The sequence below is a fragment of the Ostrea edulis genome, chromosome 3, assembly GCF_947568905.1.
Source record: "Ostrea edulis chromosome 3, xbOstEdul1.1, whole genome shotgun sequence".
In the NCBI taxonomy this organism is placed as follows: domain Eukaryota; kingdom Metazoa; phylum Mollusca; class Bivalvia; order Ostreida; family Ostreidae; genus Ostrea; species Ostrea edulis.
Genome location: NC_079166.1, coordinates 7,563,580 through 7,590,284, shown reverse-complemented (window position 1 = coordinate 7,590,284; position 26,705 = coordinate 7,563,580). Strand labels below are relative to the sequence as shown.

The following is a 26,705-nucleotide window of genomic DNA, read 5'->3' as shown; positions in this document are numbered from 1 at the left end:
GTACATATGAATGATTGTCATTAATTTATATTGATTGTTTTAAAATAATTAATTACTTGTTAAACTGTACCCCCGGTCCTTAATAGGTGAATAGATTTCTGTAATTTATGAGGACGCAAAACATTTTTAGAATAGGTCGTTTCTACGAATAAATTATATGTACGCGATATTCTGAATCGTTTGTACAATATACTACACTGTGTATGCGGTCCTGGGGGCTGATAGGACATATAATATAGATTTTGACACGTGACGTTCAATTCAGATATTTTATACGATCGGTATTGTAGTATTTGTCATGTTTTTTTTAAAAATTAGATTTTATAAAATGATATTCTTGTTATTATGAGGGTTATTTTTTTTTGCATTTTGATTACATTACTTTTCTATATAAACCTTGATAAATTGATATGACTCTATATAAAACTATATATATATATATATATATATATATATATATAAAGCACTAAATAATCACAACTAGGTACTGAAAATTTTCGCCCCAGCCCGGGGTCGAACCAGCGACTTACGACACCCAGTTGTGATTATTTAGTGCTTTATATATTAATTAATTGATTTTCACATGTATCGTTTAGATCCTAGGGGTAAACGTAAGGTTGGGTGTTATAATTGTTTGTTTGTGCTTTATATATATATATATATATATATATATATATATATATATATATATAGGATATATACTCTGGTAAAAATTTATAAGATATGGGGCCACTCGGGCTGGTATGGATTTTAGGATGTAATTCTCTCTCTCTCTCTCTCTCTCTCTCTCTCTCTCTCTCTCTCTCCTTTTTCTTCATTAGAAAAAAAAATCTTTCGGACAAGCTAGGGGCAGGTACATTGTAAATTTCAAGACTTCTGCAACCCCGAGGCTTTAGGGGTGGGACAAAAATTATCTGCCAGAAATTAAAAAAAAAAAGCTTCTTCACAACCGCACATCTGTAAGTAAGAAACACTGTACTATATATGACTAAATCAGTCATGTAGAGCAGAAGTCCTGATCTTCCAACTTCAGGGCGGGACAAACTTGATTGATATAGGCCTACGTACAAAAAACCTGTAACATGTGCACTCGTATTTGTGTATTATATAATGCACCGTTTCTCGTTTTTTAAATACATGTATTGATTAAAAATCAACCGTGATATCCACTATAAAGTTATCAACATAATTATCATTCTCAAAAAAAAAACCCACACAATTTTTGAATTATTATTTGTTAAACTATAGAAATTTTTTATTACTTTTAGTAATATTCTTTTGCATGTCTATCACCTTTATATATAAAGGACATTCAACGTTTCACTTGTATGGACTGATACAAAATAAAATTCGGGAAAATAAAATGGATTGGTTTAGGGTTTTTGATTTATATACATTACGGTAGTTCCTGTGTTAATTGTTGTGATTGGCAATACCAGTTGGTTAGTTTGAATGATTCCGCTACCCGTCACCGCCCAGGCCCCACGCTCCAATTAAAAAAAAGGGGACAAACAGGTAAAAGGTTCGTTCAAGAGTTGCGTTGTATTGTTAAAAAGTACTGTATATATATAGATTTCGATGTGACTAGGTATTTAATGTAAACAAAACATATACAGATCTAGTCAGTAGGCCTAGAATTGCCTCGTATAAACTGATAGATACTCAGTATTACTGTATGATATAACTATTTTTTACAAGTGCCTTTGATTGTGCCATTGATAGTACGCTCGAGACCGCCGTGCTCGCTCTGTGTAATTTCGAAATACGCGTCCCAATTTCTGGTTGGGTGATCTGTAAATGGGCCATCGTAACTGTATATGATGTAGCTATTTGAACTTGACAGGTTTGTATCCTTGTTGTAAAACATACATGGAATATGTAAACAGATTAGAAAATCTGGGTGGACTACTTTCCTTTAATCAAACGCTGTATATGCAAACTAAGTAAGATTTTAAAAATGCTTGTACATTAAAATCACTGTCACGTTATGGTGTAGTACAAAAGTTATTTTGAATTGTAGAATAAGAAACAATCATATTACAAGTAAAGGGGCATTAGCTGTAAAAGTGATGGAAACCTAGATAAATGTCAGTGCCTGCTGACTTATTTAACAGGTCCAGTCCAAAGACTATTTCTACCTACATTGCTACTTAGACCAAGTAAAATTAATTAGCAGATTATCATTCCCGCCCACCCCTCGAAAATCGCCCCGCCCCAATTTTTTTTATTTTTCAAAATTACGATTTCCGGATATTTTTATGTCCGGTCCGGTATCGTAAACATACTTTGTTTTACTTTGCCTTTTAGAAACCCAAATACACATGTAGTTATGATTTATAAAGCCTTTTCTCAATGAGAGAAGGCATTTTCGAGGTCAAGAATACCATGGCGAAAAATAAAAAATAAAATCCTCCCACCGACCCCATTTTTTTGTGAAGTTTGAATGATAATCTACTAATTAATTTTACTTGGCCTTATAGCTATGGAGGTATTTAAACCTACTCCACTGGAGGTACATGTAGCTATTTTTACCTACTTTTCCCTATACTTGCATCTCGTGGCCAAACGTAGGAACGGCTCAATATGGTGTGTTCCAAATTTCTTGATTCACTTACACTGACAAAAATATTGGACAATAAATGATTACTTTCTAACCTTTCAAATTTGCATCAATAACAGCAGCCAGTTCCATTTTATAGGAACTTAGGATCAAAGCTATGTGATAAAAAGTCTAGAATGTCTTATAAATCTGTATTGATTTTAAAATTTACCTTCATACATTTTTACATTATAGGTTTTTGGGGTGAATTTTCATGCACTTCCACTGCATTCTCCATCCTCGTAAAGTATTAAATTTACACTCTGAATTTTGCCGTGCACATGCACAACATGATACATAAAACGACTGACCTGTTTAAAAGATGCGCCTTAATTATGATTTATTTATATTATTAAAAACAGGTAAAAGTAGGTAAAAGTAGCTACTTTAAGTAGGTTTAAATACCTATAGCTATTACTAGCTACGTAGGTAGAAATAGTCTTTGGACCTGTTTAAGTGTGTTGTATTTATAGGGAGCAAGGTTACATATACTGTATACAACATTATCATACCTCAGAATGTTTTTGCTATATAAATGTTAGGTGAATAAATTTGCCATTTCTTGTAGATAATGCTAGCCATTAAATAGTTTGTGAACTATCTCACCCTAGGGAAATAGTCTCGAAACTATTTAACAGATGCTATATTTTCCTGCGTTTTCTTTTCTTTGACGTCAAAGTCTGATAACTCTAATTAGGTTACCACTCGGATCACCTCGGTCGATTCCATCTAGTCTAATGTCGAATGTTAATTTACTTCACTTTGGTATGTCCGACATAAGTAAAGTCTACTTTGGTATAATAAAACACCTATTTACTGACTATTCGGACAATAATAGGCTGTGCCTCGGGAAATAGTTGCTGTCTTGGGGGACAATAAACTTACTAAATTTGTCCTCATAGCCAATAAATAGGTGTATACTATAATAATGTTTATGATGATAAATGATATGTTAAAACATGTGCCTAATGGGATGAGCAAAGACCTACAGTACTATCTTACTACATGTGTTTAGGCATTTCAGTCTGGTTAAAATCAGACCCCATACTCATTATCATGAGGTGAGAAAATCATTTGAAATGTTGGCTAAATGGTGAAAAACTTAGTTACCAAAATTTTGGCTGACAAATCTTATTTAGTCACACACTGAGCATGAAAGCTTATATCAACAATTAATTACTTACAATGTAGTGTTTTGTGTCATGGTGAATATTCTCATAATTCTTTATAAAATTGTGGCCTGTGCCATAATTTACCACATGATTTTCTATTGATGTACAGTGTAATTGTCTTTGTAAATATATTTGCTTTATGTTTTTAGCTCACCTGAGCTCATCTTTAAATATGAGCCAAGATGACTCAGGTGAGTGATGTGGCCCATGGGCATCTTGTTTTTGATGATGCTTTTACTGTTAATGTAGTGGTCCATTAAAGCCATGGCAACAGTGACTCAGCAGCCATTATATGTACCAGCTGCAATTTATGAGATGCCTACTGATCCGATTCTCCATTCAAGTGGTCCGATTATAATAAGAAATCTACAAGATACAGAAAAGGATGCTGAGTTCACAGGCAGGATAATAGTAGATGCCTTTGAAGCAAAATTTGTTCATTGTACTAGTAGACAAAGGTGTGTATTCATAGGACCTTGGGTATTTTTTTATTTTAGTAGTTTGACATGTTGGTATTCACTTTGTTTTGATTTGGTATAGTAATCATTTAATGTAAAGCAAGATTTATCATGTTTATAAGGTAATTAGTCAATAAAAAAGATCTATCATGTTCAAGCATTAAGACAATGGTGGTTAATGAAGAGAAAGCTTGATCATGTTAATTAAGATTAGTGGTTAATGAAGAGAAAGATTGATCATGTTAATTAAGATTAGTGGTTAATGAAGAGAAAGATTGATCATGTTAATTAAGATTAGTTCATGATAAGCAAGACTAGAGTTTCCATATTTATTAAAGAAATTTGGTTTGACATGAACAAGCTATGTTTATCTCATTACACGTGGGTATGCCTTGTGATGCGTTATGTCAGCATACTTCAAGAAGTATTAATATGCTTTTTGAAAATTATGCTGTCATGAAGATTTGCTGTTCATACTTTCATGAACTTTTCAGAAATGAAATTTATTTTTTATTAGCTCAGCTGAGCCGAAGCTTTAAGTTAGCTTTTCTGATAAAAATTTGTCCCTTGTCTGTCGGTGTTGGGGTAAACTTTTCACATTTTCACCTTTTTCTCCAGAACCACCAGGCCACAAAGCATCCTTGGATGAAGGGCTAACCGCTTTCCAGTTTGTTCAAATGAAGGGCCATGTCCCATTCAAAGGGGAGATAATTACAAAAATGCAAAAATGGGGTGGAGTCATTTAAACATCTTCTCAAGAACCACTGGGCCAGAAGAGTTGCAATTTACATGAAAGCTTCCTGACATAGCGCAGATTAAAGTTTGTGAAAATCATGACCCCTAGGGGTAGGATGGGACCACAATAGGGGATCAAAGTTTTACATACAACTTTGAAGGGAAAATCTTTAAAAAATCTTTTAAAAAACCACTGGTTAGGAATGTACAAATTTACATGAAAGCTTCCTGACATAGTGAAGATTCAAGTTTTGTGAAATCATGGTCCCCAGAGGTAGCTGGGGTACACAGTCATGACAATGGGGATGAAAGTTTTACAGGTGAATATATATGGAAAATCTTTAGATATGGGCCAAGGTGACTCAGGTAAGCGATGTGGCTCATGGGCCTATTGTATTTACTTTTTACTGTTTTTTCTGTAGGGTTTCTAGCCGTTAAAATATAATTGTACAATACATACCAAAATTGTTACGCACGTTGTTCACAATCATGAGGAATTGGCTCTTACTTGGTAGTCTGAAATATCAAAGGATAAAACATCGTAAAATGTAAATATTGAAAAATATTAATCAAATTCATATACAGTGATCCCCTGCTATATTGCCCCCGTTACAATGTCATCCCCACATATCGCCAAAGAAGTTCAAAGTCCCATTGTCCTCACTATGTAAAACCCTGTTATAACGCCACCCCTCACATACCGCCATCCGCCATCTTATTTACCGTTATAATCACCCCCACTAATTATCGCCAATCAAAGGCAGGAAAATTAGTGAGCAGGCTTAACCCAATCATCACCGTTAGTCCTCCAGGTATCAAAGTTTGGAGCGGATAAGTTACATAAATTATAATCAACTGAGTTCAAATATGCAGTGTTGTTTTTGAAATCTGAGTCTGGCAGACACACCGAAATCTAAGCGTGTTGGATATAAAACAAAAACATTAAATACCCCTAGCATTATGAGTCATTTACGACCACTGTATGCCAGGATTATCCAGGCATTCAAAGCACATTGATGTAGTAGATAAAATTTATTTGATTTCTTATGACAACTGTACACATACCCCCCTCCCCCGATATTATGCCAACCCCATTATAAATGCCAAAATTGCTGAGGTACAAATGTTTGCGTTATAACGGGGGATCACTGTATATGATATATCATTTTAAAAGTGCAACTTTGAAACCAATGAGTTTTACAATTTTTTCTCATAGTTTACCTGCCATGAAAGCGTACTATGCAAGAAGTCAGAGAGGAAGACAGCCTTTGTATTATGAGAGAGACTTCATTGCAGAGTATAATGGACAGAGTGTGGGCTCATGTGTTTTACGTTACCATGGAGACAAGGATCTGTTTCCGTAAATATTAATTTCCATTTGAACAAAGTTAAAGCAATTTAAGGAGGATTGGTGTAAACTGACCCAAGAGTCATTATTGTGCTTCCATTCCTTTCCCTTTTTTAAGTTTGGAGTAGAGAATATAGGAATTGCCCCATATTTCTGTCTGTCCTTTGTGAATCATTTTCAGAAAGTCAAAGTTAAAGGTGAAGAAAAAGTAAAAATGACCATCACCAGGCACTCTCAACGAAGGTGTGCATTAGAGGTTCTACTTGTTAAAATAATTAAGTTGTAAGATCAGTTAGTTAATTTTACCAGTTCTGGATACCTAACCTTTAATGATTTTAAGTTGAAAAGTTTTGTCATGTAAACATCCTCATTTCTAAATTACACTACAAAGGAAGAAGACAATTCCAACCCAGAAAAATCATTTAAAAATGCTGAGTACTTTTAAAAGGATATTTAAAAATGAACAATCTTTTAAACATCTTTATCACCTTACCTGTTAATTTTTTAAACATCTTTATCACCTTACCTGTTAATTTTTTAAACATCTTTATTACCTTACCTGTTAATTTTTTAAACATCTTTATTACCTTACCTGTTAATTTTTTGTTGTAACCTTTTATATGTACCTGATCAGTTAAGCCGTTTTACACCGATTGCCGTTCTTGACACACTGAATTTGACGGCGGATAACTCCGTTTACCTGATCAGGATATAGGGTTCATGGCGGGTGTGACCATTCGATAGTGGATGCTTACTCCTCCTAGGCACCTGATCACACCTCTGGTGTGTCCAGGGGTCCGTGTTTTATCAACTGTCTATTTTGTATTGTTTATATGAGATATGAGATTGATCACTGTTCGTTTTATTCACCTTTGATGTGTCTTTTTTCAAAACAAAGAAATTGTGAAACATCTGATATATTCAGTGGAGCATTCTTATTTCAAATTGATCATAGAATTATAGACAATTATTTAAGCTGTTGACAGTTGTATAAATTGATCATAGAATCATAGACAATTATTGATACTGTTGACAGTTGTATAAATTGATCATAGAAATATAGACAATTATTTATGCTGTTGACAGTTGTGTATATATATATATATATATATATATAGGCTTGAAATATAAAGCTTAATTAAGGTATTTCTACCCTCCTGTGATGTCATAAAATTTAGCAAAATCAATGATTTAATAAGATTTATGCATGACAGGAACATAAATTTTGTTGTAGTCTTTTTCAATAGTTATTGTAAAAAATCTTGTTAACCATAAAATATTTCAAAGGTCTAAGTTATAGATGAATAATCAATTATGTGATTCAAAATATTGAATCCAAGGGCAATAACTCTGTGTTCATTAAATTATTAAGTTAATTATCAAGTTAATTATGTGATATTGTATTTCCTTTATTTCTCACAAACACTTTGCATATTTTTTAAAGAAACAGTTTCATGAAATTGGCATCATATGAATACTATTATATCGTTATAACTAGTTTTTGATAAATTTTGATAATGCTGTTTAAGGAAAATTGCAATTTTCTGACGTTGATAGCAGGTATATGTGTGCTAATTGATAAAAAATTTCATTAAAGGCGCAACATACATGTACTTATTTTATCATTTTTATTTGTTACTAAGATATATTATTTGAAGAATCAACAATCACATATAAGATTGATCCTACATGTATCATTCTAGAAGGGTGGAATTACCTTAACTTGTCTAATTAAGTTTCCTTTAACTATGTAATTAAGTGTTAGATCATTTAAATAGCTACCCCAGTTTGGATCAGTTTCACAGGATGTAATAGTGATGTATAAGTGCTTAAGGCAGGTTTTTTTTTTTAATTCAGAGTACATTTGAGATTCAAGTTGTATTCTAAAAGTACATATAAAGTATGTTTGATATTTATACGTTTGTGATCGAACTTCATATTCTCAAGTATATCCTGCACACATTATCATTTATCTGATGATTATGATAAACCTCACCAGCTTTCTACACTACAATGATAGTAAATAGAAAGACACTTTTTAATGGTTAAAGAGGTTCGTACCTGAGGTTTGGAGTAATATCAAATTTTTAGGAAGTGTATTTTTGATTTCGAAATTCAATGAAAAATTGGGGTCACAATGATTGTTATTGAGTTACAGTGTTCTAAACATGACATTTTTGCACACTTAAAATTGACTTAGGATTTATTCATTTAAACTTCATTTGACTGTTGGTGTCAACACAGCATAAGCAACACAAATAAATTCTTACTTAATGTCTTCAAATAATACAGATAAAAAAATGATACTAGTAAATGGAAATATATGATAACATTTTTGCACTTGATATACAGAAAAATTCATGATATTAAATTTGAGAATTTAAAAGGATATAGATGTAATGTCAATTTCTAAAATTTCACATGATTTTCAAGGTTTTGTCTTAACATTTAAAATGGAACTAAAAAAAGTGGTGGTTAGTGATAAAAAAAAATTTAATTCTTGGTGAAAATACTGAGTTTTTATACCAAATTTCGAGTAAATTAATTAAAACTTTTTTAAGAATCAGTGTTCTGTTTGGATTTTTTTTTCTACCAAATTTAATAGCTAGATTACAGCATTTGAGCTAGTTCTAAGTCTCAACTATTATAAATTATAAAACTGAAATACATGTATAGGAGTACATATATAGACGATACATTGGATGAAACAGAAACTGTAATATCATGCAGAATTAGAACTTTTGATTAATGAATCCTTCTGCCCTAAAATATAGTCACTGTCAAACCCTTTCAAAATTTAAATTGACACAAAAATTTTCAACTGGATTGGGTTCAGTACTAGATGTGTGATATGTTTGCACTAATGGGATCAGTATTGAACCAGTAAATACTTATAGTTGCAGCATCCTGCACAGTTGTGCTCAAAAGCTCAGTAGCTAACTTCCCTAAGCAAAAGTCATTTGATTTTCTGTACACATACCTTATAAGGGGATTCATATAAAATTTCAGTAATATAAATTAAGAAATAAGTTAAACTTGATACCAAGCAAAAAAAAAAAAGAAAAAAAAAGCACAATCTGCATGTTGAAGCATTTATGACATGTATATTATCTAATTTCAAGATAAAAGATACATGTATTTCATTTGATGTGTATGAATGCTGATATTTGTTACATTCTTTTTAAACAGAGACCGGGATGAGGACCTGAACAATATGTCTTGCTGTGATCAGTGTGGGTAAGGATGTTTTAACAGGCTTGATTTAAGTATCTATTTAGCTCCGGCGCGGGTTTGAATCTCGCTCGTGCCGGTAAGTGAGAAAGTTTCCCAGTTTACTTTTGGAAGGTCGGTAGTCTCTTCCCAGGTACATTGTATCTGGGTTCTCTCCTCCACCAATAAAAACTGGGCGCCTCCATATAACTGAAAAATTGTTGAGCGTGGCGGAAAACATCCATCAATCAATCAATCAATCAATCAGTCTATTTAGCTCTCCAGAACAGAATGTTACATGTAAAGATACATGAGGTTAAAGCTTTCATAAATTGTTTATTTTCAGTAGATTATAAACACATACTACATTTTTCATATTGACTGTTCTATTTATTAGAAATATTCACTTTCATTCATATGTCTACTCAACATACTAGTATTATCCCAGTGAACTAGAAATAATTTTTTTATCTCACCTGAGCTGAAAGCTCAAGTGAACTTTTCTGATCGCTTTTTGTCCATCGTCTGTCTGTCTATCTGTCTGTCTGTCCGTCTGTCTGTTAAACTTTTCACATTTTCGACTTCTTCTCCAGAACCACTGGGCCAATTTCAACCAAACATGGCCAAAAGCATCCTTGGTAGAAGGGTTTCAAGTTTGTTCAAATGAAGGGCCATGTCCCTTTCAAAGGGGAGATAATTACAAAAATGCAAAAATAGGGTGGGGTCATTTAAAAATCTTCTTCTCAAGAACCACTGGTCCAGAAGAGCTGAAATTTACCTGAAAGCTTCCTGACATATTGCAGATTCAAGTTTGTACAAATCATGGCCCCCGGTGGTAGGATGGGGCTACAAGGGGGGATCAAAGTTTTACATACAAATATATAGGGAAAAACTTTAAAAATCTTCTTCTCAAAGAACCACTAAGCCAGAAAAGCTGAGATTTACATGAAAGCTTCCTGACATAATGCAGATTCAAGTTTGTTGAAATCATGGGCCCCTGGGGTTGGATGGGGCCACATTAGGGGATCAAATTTTACATACAAATATATAAGAAAAATCTTTTAAAATCTTCTTCTCAAGAACCACTGAGCCAGAAAAGCTGATTTTTACATGAAAACTTTCTGACATAGTGCAGATTCAAGTTTGTTCAAATCATGGCCCTCGGGGATAAGATGGGGCCCCAAAGGGGGATCAAAGTTTTACACACAAATACATAGGGAAAAACTTTAAAAATCTTCTTCTCAAGAACCACTAAGCCAGAAAAGCTGAGATTTACATGAAAGCTTTCTGACATAATGCAGATTCACGTTTGTTCAAATCATGGGCTCTGGGGGTTGGATGGGGCCACAATAGGGGATCAAGGTTTTACATACAAATATATAGCAAAAATCTTTAAAAATCTTTTTCTCAAGAACCACTGAGCCAGAAAAGCTGATTTTTACATGAAAACTTTCTGACATAGTGCAGATTCAAGTTTGTTCAAATCATGGCCCCCGGTGGTAGGATGGGGCCACAAGGGGGGATCAAAGTTTTACATACAAATATATAGGGAAAAACTTTAAAAATCTTATCCTCAAAGAACCACTAAGCCAGAAAAGCTGAGATTTACATGAAAGCTTCCTGACATAATGCAGATTCAAGTTTGTTCAAATCATGGCCCCCGGGGGTAGGATGGGGCCACAAGGGGGATCAAAGTTTTACATACAAATATATAGTTAAAATCTTTTTCTCAATAACCACTGAGTCAGAAAAGCTGATATTTACAAGAAAACTTTCTGACATAGTGCAGATTCAAGTTTGTTTAAATCATGGCCCCCGGGGGGTAGGATGGGGCCACAAGTGGGGGGGGGGGTTCAAAGTTTTACATACAAATATAGGAAAAAGCTTTAAAAATCTTGTTCTCAAGAACCATTGGGCCAAAGAAGTTGACATTCACATGAAAGCTTTCTGACATAGTGTAGATTCAAGTTTGTAAAGGGTAGTTTGGGCCATAATAGGGACTAAGGTTTTACATGCAAATATATATGGAAAGTCTTCAGATATGGGCCAAGGTGACTCAGGTGAGCGATGTGGCCCATGGGCCTCTTGTTTCACATCTGCTTAATTATGTTGAACATAGATGTTAATGGTAAACTAACAACTTGACTGTATGACAAACAGGATGACTTCATCTTCTCCATTGTTAAATTAATTCAGTTTTCATACATGAGAGTATGTTCTGCTTATGATCAATTTTTAAATTGGGGCAAGCTACTGACAAATAGATTCACATTATAGGGGTTTCAACAGTCTTGTTTAAAGGCAGCATTTCTGAAATAAATTATTCTATGTTCATCTTAATGATCTAATTTGCAAATACAACCTATCTGACATGTTTTATTCCAATTATAAGGCCACTATTTACATGCTGATTTTGACTACAAGATGTGTCAGCTGTGACGCTTACTCCTCCTATACACCTGATTCCACATATAATGTGTCCTGAGGTCTGTGTTTGTCCTACTCTTAATTTTTTGTTCTTTATAGGAATTGTGATCATTGTTTGTTATATTCTCTTCCTCATGATAAACAGAAACTTGTGTCTCTAATCAGTCTTGCACTTTAACTGTAAACAAGGATGATCATCTGTAAAGTATAATTTCATTGGCTCTAATCATTCAGACATATAACAGTAATTATTGACAATTTCTGTGTCAATATGATGCTTTAGCTTAACCTATAGCTACATGTACACGGTATAATGTCCACCTTGCTTTCTGAGCTCTGTGAATATTACATTTCTGTTTCTCAGGTAACTAAATTATCTCATTGACTTTAAAATAGGGCTTTTTGTTAATCATATTTCCTTAAATAACTGCCTTCAAGTTCATAAATTTTTGTCCAAAAAAGGAAATTCAGAATTTTTATCAACTTATTGACCTTTTTGTGATCATGGGCTGTGTCGTGTTAACAAGAGTACCGCAAACAGTACAACGTACGCCTCTCGTGAAGTGAAATTCAACTGTAAGCATATTATGCACTCTGCATTGATACCACACTCATTCTGAATAGAAAAAAAAAACCCTTAAAGTAGGTCATGGTGCACCAATCCATGTGACGTGTGAACTGTTGAAAGTTGAAATGTGATATAATTGTGGATATCTCTGAGAGGGAGGTTGTGACAAAATTTATAAGACAATACCTTTATCCATAATGAAAAAAGAAATCTGGAAAAGGGTTTGACATACTTCTACCTCTAAAGTAGGTCATGATGCACCAATCCAGCTGAAATGATAAGGGCTGTTCCAGAAATGATCAAATGGGGGGGGGGGGGGGGGGGGGGGGGGGGGGGGGGGGGGGGGGGGGGGGGGGGGGCAAATGATATTTTTTTGTGTGGGTGGTCGTATTTTTTTCATATTTTATTTGGTCCGTGGTTGGACTGTTAAAAAAATATTTATTATGGGTAGTGGGTAGTTTCTATTGTTTTATTTTGTGCCACGTGGATGTTGAGTTTTCAGAATATTTTTATTGTCGCTCTTGTTGTGTTGGTTACAAAACGTCGGAGGAAAAATTGAAAACGTGCTTTCGAAATCGGAAATCGGAAGTAACATAGAACTATTCGAGTTGTCGCTCTTTGCAGCGCATAACTTTCCATTACGGCACTCTTCAAATTAGAGGCGCGTTTAGTAGGGTCCTTTTGGACGTGATGGCAGCGAACTCTGTTCTGTAGATTATTACAGTTTACAGTGCATTGATTTTGGGAATATTTTGAAACCAATAGGAATTCTGTTTTCTAATAAAAATAGGCAAACCTTAGTTGATTTATACGAGGGTACCGATGCGTTATATTTATCAGTCAGTGTGATGGTGATATAGAGGCCTCCGGGCTCGGGCTCCATTAGAAGACGAACGATTCGTGGAAAAACATATCCATACCAATTTCATGATAATAGCATCGTTTGGACTCCCAATCTTTCCAACATTCCCGCCATAGATGCCTTTGATTGTTGATGTGACATCGTTTCTTCAGAACTACTGTGATACAATGTCGCACAGGCATTACCGCGTCATTGACTAGAATGTTTGTCCCGAAAACTTCGCGAGATTTGTACCGTTTTCATTTTTAGCTCTTCTGAGCCAAAGGCTCAAAGAGCTAATGGTATGGCCATTTGTGCGGTGTGCGGTGTGCGTAAACTTTTTAGAAAAAGGGCTATAACTCAAGAACCCCTTGGCCAATTTTTTTCAAATTTGTTACAGGGTATCATTGGCCCAAGGGCTTTCATACATACTAAATAGAGGGATGTGACCCTTTAACAAGGGGAGATAATTGGGAAAATACAAACAAAAGTAGTGGTTGCTAAAAAATCTTCTTCTCAAGAACCACTGGGCAGATTATCACCAAACTTACACATAAGGATGAGGATATGTTGTAGATTAAAAATTGTTCAAGGGATTACCCTAGTGCAAAGGGCGTGGTCTTAAGGTTACTTCAAAGTTGACCTAAATTTATATTTCCTTAAATCTTTGATATTTTAGTCATTATAAGGACTAGGATCATCAAATTTTGACAGTTGATGCATCTTAGGACCTTGTGTCAAGTTGTCTCAAAAGTAGGTCACGGTGACCTACATTTTGAATTTTGCAGGTATTTATTTTAAAATTAATTTTGATGCATATCTTGGACACTTTGAAGCCTATGATCATCAAAACTTGTCAGTTGGTGGATCATGGGACCTTGAAATGCGTCAACTGAAAAATAGGTCACCGTGACCTACTTCTGAATTTTATGGCTTATCATTTATAGATATATTTTAAGTTGTTATTTCAAATAACGAGAGGTTTAGAATCATCAAATCTTGTAAGTTGATGCATCTTGAGGCCTTGAAACATATTTATAAAAAAGTAGGTCACAGTGACCTACTTTTTGAATTTTGCAGATATTCGAATTTCACATTTTCAATTTTAGATGCATATTTTGGGCACTATATAACCTAGGATCATCAAACTTTGTCAGTTGATGCATCTTCAGTCTTCGGTTTGTGTCGACCAAAAAGTAGGTCACCTTGACCTACTTTTGGAATTTGACGGCTATATTTATATATTTCAGATACTATTTGACCTACAGTCATCAAACTTTGTCAGTTGATGCGTCTTGCATGTTCAGAGGGTGTCGACCAAAAAGTAGGTCACCTTGACCTACTTTTGGAATTGGACGGCTATATTTATATAATTCAGATACTATTTGACCTACAGTCATCAAACTTTGTCAGTTGTTGGGTCTTGCATGTTTGAAGGGTGTTGATGAAAAAGTAGGTCACCTTGACCTACTTTTGGAATTTGACGGCTATATTTATATATTTCAGATACTATTTGACCTACAGTCATCAAAATTTGTCAGTTGATGGGTCTTGCATGTTCGGAGTTCGCTGACCAAAAAGTAGGTCATCATGACCTACGATTGGAATTTGACAGCTATATTTCAATATTCAGATACTAATTGGCTTAAAATCATCAAACTTTGTCAGTTGATATTCCTTGGGTTCTCAAAATGTGTAAACCAAAAAGTAGGTCACATTGACCTACTTTTTTGAATTCTTAGGATTTAACTAAAGATTTAGAATACTAAGAGGCTAAGAATAGAAATGGTTGGGTTGTACAATTTATCAGAAGAGCGATTCTAGGCCCTTGGGCCTCTTGTTAAAAATATTTTTGTGGTGGGTCTGGTTAGTTTTTTTTTAATTAGATGGGTCATTGTAAAATGAGTTTATCAATTTGATGGGGGTCATGGGGTAATTTTTTATTTTTTTTAATGGGTGCTTGGTATATACAAAAGGTGCCTCCCGACCCCCCCCCCCCCCCCCCCCCCCCCCATGTATTTATTTCTGGAATAGCCCTAACTGAAATTGTATTCCTCTGAGAGGAAATTTGTGACTATAAATTTCAGGGCGATATCATTATTCGTAAAAAAAAAATTCAGACCTTTTAGCCTGAAAGTAGGTCATGGTACACTAATAGAACCAAAATGCAAACACATTTTTACACTTTTTGAGGAAGAAATTGTGACCAAATTTCAATGCTGTATATGTATCTGTTTTGGAATTTTTTTTATAGTAGAAATGACCTTGAACTAACACACAAAGGGACAAATATATTCAGCTGAAATGCAAACTGAACTTGTATTCCTCTCAGAGAGGATTGATTGATTGATTGAATATTGATTAACGTCCCCCCCCCACCCCTCCCCAGAATTTTTCACTTATATGGAGACGTCGTCATTGCCAACGAAGGCTACAAAAGTTAGGCCTATGCCCAGTGCTTAGGGCCTTTGAGCAGGGAGGGATCTTTATCTTGCCACATCTGCTGTGATATGGGGCCTCAGTTTTTGCAGTCTCATTGAAGGACTGCCCCATTTAGTCACCTCTTACGGCAAGCAAGGGGGTACTGAGGACCCCAGAGGATCTATTTCAACCTGGATCCTCTCGGGATCTTGTGACTTGTCAATCATTATTTAGTACTCCAGATCTTGTCTATCCTGAAATGAGTACCATACAAGTGACAAGATGAAGCTTGTGACTAAATTTCAGGGCAATATTTGTATCCATAATGAAAAAAGACTGACCTACTTGTAGCCCGAAAATAGGTTAAGGACCGACAAATCCAGCTGAAATCCAAAATGAATTTGTATTCCTCAGAAAGGAAGCTTGCGACTAAATTTCAGGGAATATCTATATCCTTATGAAAAAAAGTTTGGAAAAATATGTGACCTATTTTTAGCCTGAAAGTAGGTCAAGGATGGACCAATCCATCTGAAATACAATGTGAATTTGTATTACTCTGAGAGGAAGCTTGTGACTAAATTTCTGGACAATATCTGTATCTGTAATGGAAAAATGTCCGTAAAACTGTTTGACCTACTATTAGCCCTAAAGTACATGTAGGTCAAATTGCACTAATGCAGATGAAATTCAAACTCACTCTTATGCTTCTTGAGTCTTGCATGTTTCCGTAATAGAAAAAAATCCGGAAAACGCGACGGACAGACAGACACACACAAACAGACAGCACCATAACATGATATGTCCTGTCTCATGATGGACATATAAAAACTGCATGGTACTCATTTCAGGATAGACAAGATCTGGGGTACTAAATAATGATTGACAATTTTTGTCTTTGATGATTATAAAATTGGGGCCGTATATTTTAAAAATTTGTTTATGGCCATAAATCAACCTTGCATCAAATAAAAGTTGTTGAATTTGCAGAAATTAAGAAGTAATCCGCTTTATTTATGGTTCTATACATGATTTCTGACTTTCATGAATTAAAATACACATTCTCAACTTTTGTGGTAAATGTACATCAAAATTCCTTAATTTGTTATTTTTTTCCCCAGGCTTTGCTGTTTTAGCTGTGGAACAACGGAATTTGATATTCCACATGGAAAGGCCTATGTAGACCATATTGGAGTAGATGCCAGATTTCGAGGAAAAGGCATAGGGAAGGTTCTGCTAGAAATGGCGGAAATAGACGCCAAAAAAAAAACAATGTCGGGTAAGTAGGATTCTAAATGGCTTGATACATATAAAATTTGCATGTAATTGAACTGTTTGGTGGAGGAATTGGAAAAAATGCAGATCTATTTTTGGTAAAGAAGTAGGTACAGTTTTTAAGGTCATCTGGCCCAAAATATCGATGATTTCACTTGGAGCTCAAACCCTTGCATTCAAATAAAGAATAGATTAACAAACCCAAAATTTGCTCAGTTTGATCAGACAAATGATTTGTGTTATGAGAGCTTAAAGTTGGCATAGAATTGCAAAAACGCCATTTTCATTGAAAATATCCACAAATTCAGGTGGTTTTCCTTTCAGAAAACATTCAGCACATGCGTCGAGCAAATTCATATTCAAGCATGTTTTTCATCGTAAAATAATACACAGTATATGTTATTTTCATTTTGCTTGACAAATGTGCACATCTTTTCCTGAGCAGTAATCTGTATGACATTTGACAGTTTTCAGGCTTATTTTGAGAAAAAGGTGGGAAATGTCTTATTCATGATGTCATAATGCTATCCATTTAGGAATATCATTCTGATTTTGTTGACATGGTATACCTGGCATATATTTTACTTTCTTAAAACGCTGATTAAGGTTCATTCCAGACACATGTTATAGAGAAACATTTTTTTGGGCCTTTATATGTATACAATCGTACCTTGTTCTTACTTTGTGACTTTTATCCTTGAAAATGAATATGTGTAGATATATATAATTCCAGAAATGATATTAAAATTGAAGTCATCAGAATTGTAAACATTTTATTAGGTTGAGGAGAAAATTGAAAAGAATCTCTAATTTTAATATGTATAAAATACATGCATAGGCCAGTGTGAAACAATTTTATATAAGGTAAATGGTTGTTGTCTTACAGACTATATATCTGTTGGTATTGTTGTTTTTCAGAGTATTTATCTGTGGGTGTCGACTAGTAACCGAGCCCAGCACTTGTACGAGAGACAGGGATATGTGTTAATGGAAACTGGCACCTTATGTTGCTGTGGAATGTGGTGCTTAACAGGAGAGAGGGTAAGTATTCATCTATGGTTTTTGTAATTTTAGCAGTAAATGCAAACATAACGAAAAGTGGTCAATCTCATACCGGGTAACTCCTATATTAGCAATACAAAATCTAAAGAGAGTTAGGCAAACACAGACCCCTGGGCATACCATTTTCAACTTCTTCTCCAGAACCACTGGGCCAATTTCACCCAAACTTGGGTACTTGGCAGAAAACATCCTTGGGTGAAGGGTTTTCAAGTTTGCTCAATTGAAGAGACATGCTCTCTTCAAAGGGGAGATAATCACAAAACTGTAGAAATAGGGTGGGGTCATTTAAAAATCTTCTTCTCCAGAACCTCTGGGCCAGAAGAGCTGAAATTTACATGAAAGCTTCCTGACATAGTGCAGATTCAAGTTTATTAAAACCATGACTGGAGCCACAATAAGAGATCAAAGTCCTACATGTCAATACATGTAGGTAAAATCTTTGAAAATCTTCAAGAACCACTGCGCCAGAAAAGTACAAATTTACATGAAAGCTTTTTGACACGGTGCAGATTCAAGTTTGTTAAAATCATGACATCCAGGGGTAGGATGAGGCACAATTATTATAGGCGATCAAAGATTTACATACAAATTTATAAGGAATTTTTTTAAAAAAAATCTTCTCAAGAACCATGTGGCCAGGAAAGTGGAAATTTACATGAAAGCTTCCTGAGATAGTACAGATTCAAGTTTGTAAAAATCATGACCCACCCCCCGGGGGAAGGGTGGGGCCACAATAGGGATCAAAGTTTTACATGCAAATATATAGGGGAAATCTTTAAATATATATGGTCCAAGGTGAGTGATGTAGCCCATGAACCTTTTGTTCCTTCTGGTGTAGAAGTTTTTGAATAAATTCTGCTTCATAATTTTAAAACAGGTCAGATAACAAAGGAGCACAATTCGTGCCCATGGGAATTCCAACAGACTGTTAGAAGACTTGATTACCAAAGACTACGAATATATTGTCAATGATGAACCCAAGCATATATGTCACAATCTAACATATGCACTGTCAGACTGCCTCTAAAGATACTTTATACATGTAACTATTTTCCTTTAAATTCCGAGCATTGGTATATCATGTATTGTTTATCACAATCATGGATTATCAATGTCTCTTTACATCCATGTTGGATATGTAATTTAAATTTTGTCAGTGATCATGACTTAGTCAATTTTAGTCAGGCAAAATGCACATGCACTAAAGTATAAATCCTGCTAAAAGAAGTACATGCACACTAGTCTTCATCCTGGATTACTATCTTCCTCATTGAGGATTACGTATCCTCTTGTTGACAATGGTGTGAGTCAACTCTCAGGTGCTTCAGACCTTTGATTTAAACAAAAGGTGGTGAAGAGTTGGATATGTTACATACTATCAAATATGTGTCACACAACTCTTTGTAACAAATTTAATGCATATAACAACAGAAAGAAAGCTACGTTTTTCAATTCCAGTGGTTTTAGTAGCTCACCAGGGCAAATGTTTGAAGAGCTATTGTTGTAACCTTGGTGTTGGCATCACACTTTAAAAAATACTGTAACCATGGCTCTGTCCTTTTTAGTCGGGAGGGGGGTTAGGGATTTGCTATATCAGATTTGCAGATCTTTCATTTTGCATCAAGACTTTTGACCTAATAATTGACCTTTACTTTGGGATTTGACCTAATTTTCGAAAACTTTAACCTTGATTATGCCTTTTGAACCAAGGAGAATAGGGATTTGATATTTCACACATAGATGCCTCATGACATGGCCTTTTATAGGATACTGAAAATGTTGACATAGTGACCTTGAACTTTGACCTACTTTTCAAAAGTCTAAACCTTTTGAACCAGACAGATATGTTAAGTCGAGTCATGCTTCTCAGTGATCTATATTGTCTTCTATAAACTCTTGTTAAACTTTCTAGCTCACTGTAACCAAGGGCAGAAATACATTGTAACTTGTTATGGACCATTGAATGTTATGTGATGAGCAATAATTGTGTTATGCCTAAATTTCGCTGTTTGGGGGCCATTTCTCAGAAAGTCTTGGTCTAAGTTTTAGCTCTCAGGTACAAAATATATGGAAACAATTTTCATAAATTACAGCTCCAGTTCCTTCTATTGATAGCAGGCTGAATTTTAGTTTTATTTGCATTCCTTATTTCCAATGAAATATCAACCCCATATCATTCAAACTTTTGTGGATGTTCTTATTCTCAAGAGGGACGTTAAATAATATTTAATTAATCAATCAATCAATCTTAGAAAGAATAAGATAGATAACTGTAAGAACATTCATGATGGGGTGCTACATCTTGTCAGTGTTTTGGAGTTTAGTTAATTTGATACATCTTGTCAGTGTTTTGTAGTTTAGATAATCTTGTCAGTGTTTTGTAGTTTAGATAATCTTGTCAGTGTTTTGTAGTTTAGTTAATCTTGTCAGTGTTTTGTAGTTTAGTTAATCTTGTCAGTGTTTTGTAGTTTAGTTAATCTTGTCAGTGTTTTGTAGTTTAGTTAATTTGATACATCTTGTCAGTGTTTTGTAGTTTAGATAATCTTGTCAGTGTTTTGTAGTTTAGTTAATCTTGTCAGTGTTTTGTAGTTTAGTTAATCTTGTCAGTGTTTTGTAGTTTAGTTAATCTTGTCAGTGTTTTGTAGTTTAGTTAATCTTGTCAGTGTTTTGTAGTTTAGTTAATTTGATACATCTTGTCAGTGTTTTGTAGTTTAATTAATCTTGTCAGTGTTTTGTAGTTTAGTTAATCTTGTCAGTGTTTTGTAGTTTAGATAATCTTGTCAGTGTTTTGTAGTTTAGTTAATCTTGTCAGTGTTTTGTAGTTTAGATAATCTTGTCAGTGTTTTGTAGTTTAGATAATCTTGTCAGTGTTTTGGAGTTTAGTTAATCTTGTCAGTGTTTTGTAGTTTAGTTAATCTTGGCAGTGTTTTGTAGTTTACTTAATTTGATACATCTTGTCAGTGTTTTGTTGTTTAGTTAATCTTGTCAGTGTTTTGTAGTTTATTTAATTTGATACATCTTGTCAGTGTTTTGGAGTTTAGTTAATTTGATACATCTTGTCAGTGTTTTGTAGTTTAGTTAATCTTGTCAGTGTTTTGTAGTTTAGTTAATCTTGTCAGTGTTTTGGAGTTTAGTTAATTTGATACATCTTGTCAGTGTTTTGTAGTTTAGTTAATCTTGTCAGTGTTTTGGAGTTTAGTTAATCTTGTCAGTGTTTTGTAGTTTAGTTAATCTTGTCAGTGTTTTGGAGTTTAGTTAATTTGATACATCTTGTCAGTGTTTTGTAGTTTAGTTAATCTTGTCAGTGTTTTGTAGTTTAGTTAATCTTGTCAGTGTTTTGGAGTTTAGTTAATTTGATACATCTTGTCAGTGTTTTGTAGTTTAATTAATCTTGCCAGTGTTTTGTAGTTTAGTTAATCTTGTCAGTGTTTTGTAGTTTAGTTAATCTTGTCAGTGTTTTGTAGTTTAGATAATCTTGTCAGTGTTTTGTAGTTTAGTTAATCTTGTCAGTGTTTTGTAGTTTAGTTAATCTTGTCAGTGTTTTGTAGTTTAGTTAATCTTGTTAGTGTTTTGTAGTTTAGTTAATTTAGGAGAGTTGTAAACAAGGTAAATATTCCTCTCATTTTTCGAATCTTAATCATCTATTTTCCATTAATGTGTATTCCAGCAAAGACAGAGGAATTGACCTATCTTGGGTTTTAAAGATACCTAACATTTGAGACAGCATCCTACAGAATATATGTTTTTGTGAATGTTATTTCATCATCGTTTTATTTCTAGGAATTTGCTCGAATGGAGAAGATTCTGCAGAGTTAGCCAAAACAACTTAGAATATGTGCCCTCAATGGTGTCTTTGTTAAATTACCTGTATGGATCCATCAAGCAATTTGTACTTGGCAAATTAATGTTGTTACAGGATTAGGCAAATTAATGTTTAAAGTCACCAAGACTTTCAGATAATACATATCATAATATGATTTAAAAAGAAAAATAATAAAAAAAAAGATTTAGGATGCATGGTTTTTATGCATTGCCTGAATGGCTTTTGTGTGGGAATTTTTTTTTTTTTTTTTTTTTTTACATCATCACATTTTCTGAATGAAAACCATTGCAATGAGTTTATTTTTGTTTTCTTGTTTGATATGCCAGAAATCTGTGATCTGAATACTGTACATGTATTAACTGTTGAGTGTTTTTGTTGAATAATATGAGTTCATTATAGACTCGACCTGAATTTTTTTGTTTTATCAGCAAAGGATTATGACTACTAACAGCTTTCTTGACCCCATAAAGCTTATGATTTTGAAGCTTTAAAGAAAGATTAAATCTTTTTTTATTTTATGAACAGATCATTTACTATGCACAGTTTCACTTTTTTTCTTTTAAAATTTACAGTTAATTGGAGCTCACACATAAAAAATGCGACAATTTTTCAATTTCACTAAGGGTTAGATAAAATGGTGGATATAGTTTCGTTTTTGTTTGGAAGACAGAAAGAGTGCATGCAGCACTGGACAAACAATATTCTTCTATCATATTAGTGTACTAGAGAGATACATTAATGGTGTGAATACGAAATTTGTCCATGCTAGCACTCAATAAACTGTGTCAAAAATAGTAATTTTATGGCAAAATCTCCTTAATATCAGCACAACAGCATGTTTATGATGTCTTAATTCTGGTTTTACACCAATCTTTTAAATCAAATTTTTATCAATTTTTTTTATCAAAGTTTTAAATATCAAAATTACAACTAAGTTATTGGGATTCTTCTTACACTTACTTATGAAACAATAGAGTGAATGCTGATTTTGGTGTAAGAGCAAATAGCCCTTAAGTGCATAATATGACAAAATGACTTGTATATGTCAAGTTGCATGGACAGGAATTCATGTGTGGTCTGTTAATCAAGAGTTCTCACATGTATTTGAACAACAGAAAAATAAAAGAGAATAATTTTATTTTGCATGTGATGCCAGTTGCGAGATTATGTGATAATAAACTCCTCACGTATATTTCGGGATCTACAGTATTGTATATTTCTGAGTGTTTGATTTCCATATGGAATGAATATGTGCTATACATTTATTGCAATATACATGAGATTGAACAGTACTGTTTAATGATACTCTTTGTGTCTTAGAATCTTTGCCCATTCACTAACTTTGGTTTCTAAGTGTAGGTTTAGAGTTTTATTGTTTTATTGTATTGATTTATTGTTTTATTGGTATCTTAGCCATCTAACAATTTTAATATTTAAATATTTTAGTGTTTGTTAAGTGGTTCATTAGCTATTTTGATTATTTGAGCTTCACAACCTTGGGGTTTTTGTTGAAATTAGATGGACTAATGTATAACTGTGTTTTAACTCATATTTGATGTTATGGTTCTTATTCCTATGCTGCATAAAAATGCAGGTCATAATGATTTTGGTATAGTGCTAATTTCTGAATTTTATTCATCAGCAAAATTTGTGAATTGAAAACCAAAGCAAATATAATACTATATACAGGAAATATTTTATATATATTCAATACAAAATGTATATCACTTTTATTTTTGTTATTTACTTGATATATACATTGTATTGTATATTTTGATGTATCATGAACAATTCCAATTTAGATCTGTGTTAAGCATTTCAATACATCACATAAACTTTATTATCAGCCTTACAAATTTGCATATTAATTGTAATTCATGTAATATGCTATATTGATGCACTATAACTTTCAGAAAGAGTTGAATATCATGCCTCTTTGCCTGTGTTTTAACTTACTCTCAGATTATTAAGTGTCATGTAGTTCTGATTAAGATTTAACATGATAAATACAATACATGCATGTGCAAGTTGTTATGCAATATTATTTCAAAGTAGAAATTATGGTGAAAACTATGGAATACAAGTAGTAGTTGCAACGTTGAACTTGCAGTAATTATTTTCTCCCAAACGTCCCTATACCTAGTCACCATAGTTGGTACAAATTCTTCTAATGGTGTTGCATAAATGTTGCAACATTGCTCTTTGAAGTCATCCAAATTTCAATAGGACTTCCAAGCTGTTTGATTGGCTGAAACAAAACTAACTTTTCCAGAATGGCTAAATCACCAGTCACAATACATATATTAGTTGTGCTTCTTGTTGTCCTGCAGAAGTATTGTAACTCTCTGGAACCATTCAGATTTCATCATGGCCTGCCTGTCTTTATAAAACTACTGTATCGCGATGCACCATACTGATATGTACATGTATGTATGTCCCCCGTGTGATTCCACAGAAATGACTAACATGACTTTTGATTGGCTGAAGTTATTCAAGTCAGGTTATTTGAGACTCATGATGCTGCTTAATGTCACCTCCCTTTGTAATTTTGCAAATATCAAAACAATATGTTGGATGCAAGTCAACATTGCAATGTTGTTCACCAATCTTTTTTAAGTCACATGATTTGCTCAGATGATCTATTGCTGTTGGTCTGTGTCTGTCATTGTGTGTTGTCTATTGTGCATTGTATTATAACAATTGAACATTTTTAAAACCTTCTCGATAAATTATATTCCAATTCTTTTCAAATTTGGTATGAAGGATCTTTAGGACAAGTGGGACATAAGTTTTAGGACTCCTGCACCCCTGTGACCTTAGCAGCAGAACTAAACTGCTAAAAATTAACCAATTTTCAAAAATCTTCTCTTCAACCTCGCATCCTTCAAAAAAGCTTAATGCATAATCATGTAGAGTAGGAAGGCCTCTACTAAAATTGTATATTTTTTTATCCCCAGGGTACTGTAGAGGTTTTGATTTAAGAGAAATGCCAAACTTTGTATACTAGTATATAGTGTTTGTGTAAAGTATTTAAATAACATCGTCTTTTAAATGCTATTGATACTAAATTGAAATTAAATAGATATTTAGATGGAGCAGGTAGCACTCTACCAAAATTGTAAGTTTCATGGAATCCCACTGGTAGGGAGTTTGGTATCAGGGGTTGGGCCAACATGGTCCTAGTGATTAAATGTCTTTATCATTTGAAAGACTTCGTCTTCAATTTTGCTGAAACTCTATGAAGACTAATTGCATACATGTATTTAGAAAAAAACCAGAAAGGGATATACCGAAATTGTGAATTTTGCAATCCCCAGAGTTCTGTGACTCGGGTGGATCCACAATATTCATAGGTTTAGATATAGTCTTTCAACAGTATGGGCACGTTTGGGGGCATTTGTGTTTTAAGAAACACATCTTGCTTTTTACTACTGCTGAATATTAGAATTAAGCTTAGATTTACTTTTAACTACAAGTAATACTCAGATGACCGATAAGGCCTGTCGGTCTCTTGCTGAACAATCGTGATTGTTTTATGTTTGTCTTGATGATTCTTTAATATTCAATAGGCATTCTTTTTTATTTTGAATAAATATTTAAAAAAACATATCTCAAATCACTTATTCTTAAAGGTCCTAAATACAGAGAACCTCGGTCTTTTAATTGGCGACAGAACTTCATCTCTATTATGAGTTCTGTCGAAGATTACGTCAGACGATGGGCTAAATATGAAAAAGAAGAACTTGATACATTGTCAGAATGGGTTAAAAGCATACGAGGGATATTAAAATCCCGCATTAGACACATGAAAACCAAAGTACGTACCATCTATCCTTCTGTGTTTAGTAAACCAGAAGTGATAAAAGAATTAGATAGGTTACATGAGGACTATGTTTTGGTTCCAGCTGACAAAGCTAGTAACAATATTGTCTTTGTTTGTAAGGCAATATATACAACTGTATTTTAAACGAACTTGGCATTAATTCCACTTTTGGTAATCATACTTATACTCCAACTGCCCTTTCAAAAGACGAAATTCTTCAAAACCATGCTTCAGTTTTAGACACATTTAATATTCCAGTCAGTGGGTCGAATGAATATGAGTTACCGTACCTATACTGGATTCCTAAACTATATAAAAACCCTTACAAACAAAGATACATTGCTGGATCCAGTAAGTCCTCTACCAAGCCCATATCTTTGCTCCTCACGAAAATGTTAACAGCTGTGAAGGAGAAACCTCAAACTTACTGTGCGACTACATATGCCAGAAGTGGTGTTAATCAAATGTGGATTCTAAAAAATTCAAAAGAATTTTTAGTAAACTTGAAGTCACAGAATTTTCCCCAAATCAATAGCATTAAAACCTATGACTTTTCAACACTATACATGACCATTCATCACGATAAATTAAAGACTAGACTTTTTGACATCATAGACAGTTGCTTCTTCAACAAAAACGGAAAACGGAAATATTCATATCTAGTGATCAGTCATTCAAAAACTTACTTTGTTAAACACCACTCTGATTCCACGCACAAGTACTCTGAAGTTGAAATAAAAAATATGCTAGAGTTCCTCGTTGACAATATGTTCGTGGTCTTTGGTGATCAGGTCTTCCAACAGTCTGTTGGAATTCCCATGGGCACGAATTGTGCTCCTTTATTAGCTGACCTGTTTTTATATTCATATGAAGCAGAATTTATTCAAAAACTTCAAAATTCAATTCGACTTTTAGATATATCGATGACGTTTTGTCTATTAACAAT

General features: G+C 33.8%; 1 pseudogene; it reads left to right on the top strand.

The window, feature by feature from the left end:
* The first annotated feature begins 1,406 nt into the window (after positions 1-1,406).
* LOC125674539 (uncharacterized) lies at positions 1,407-25,545 on the top strand (annotated as a pseudogene).
* Positions 25,546-26,705: the final 1,160 nt, after the last annotated feature.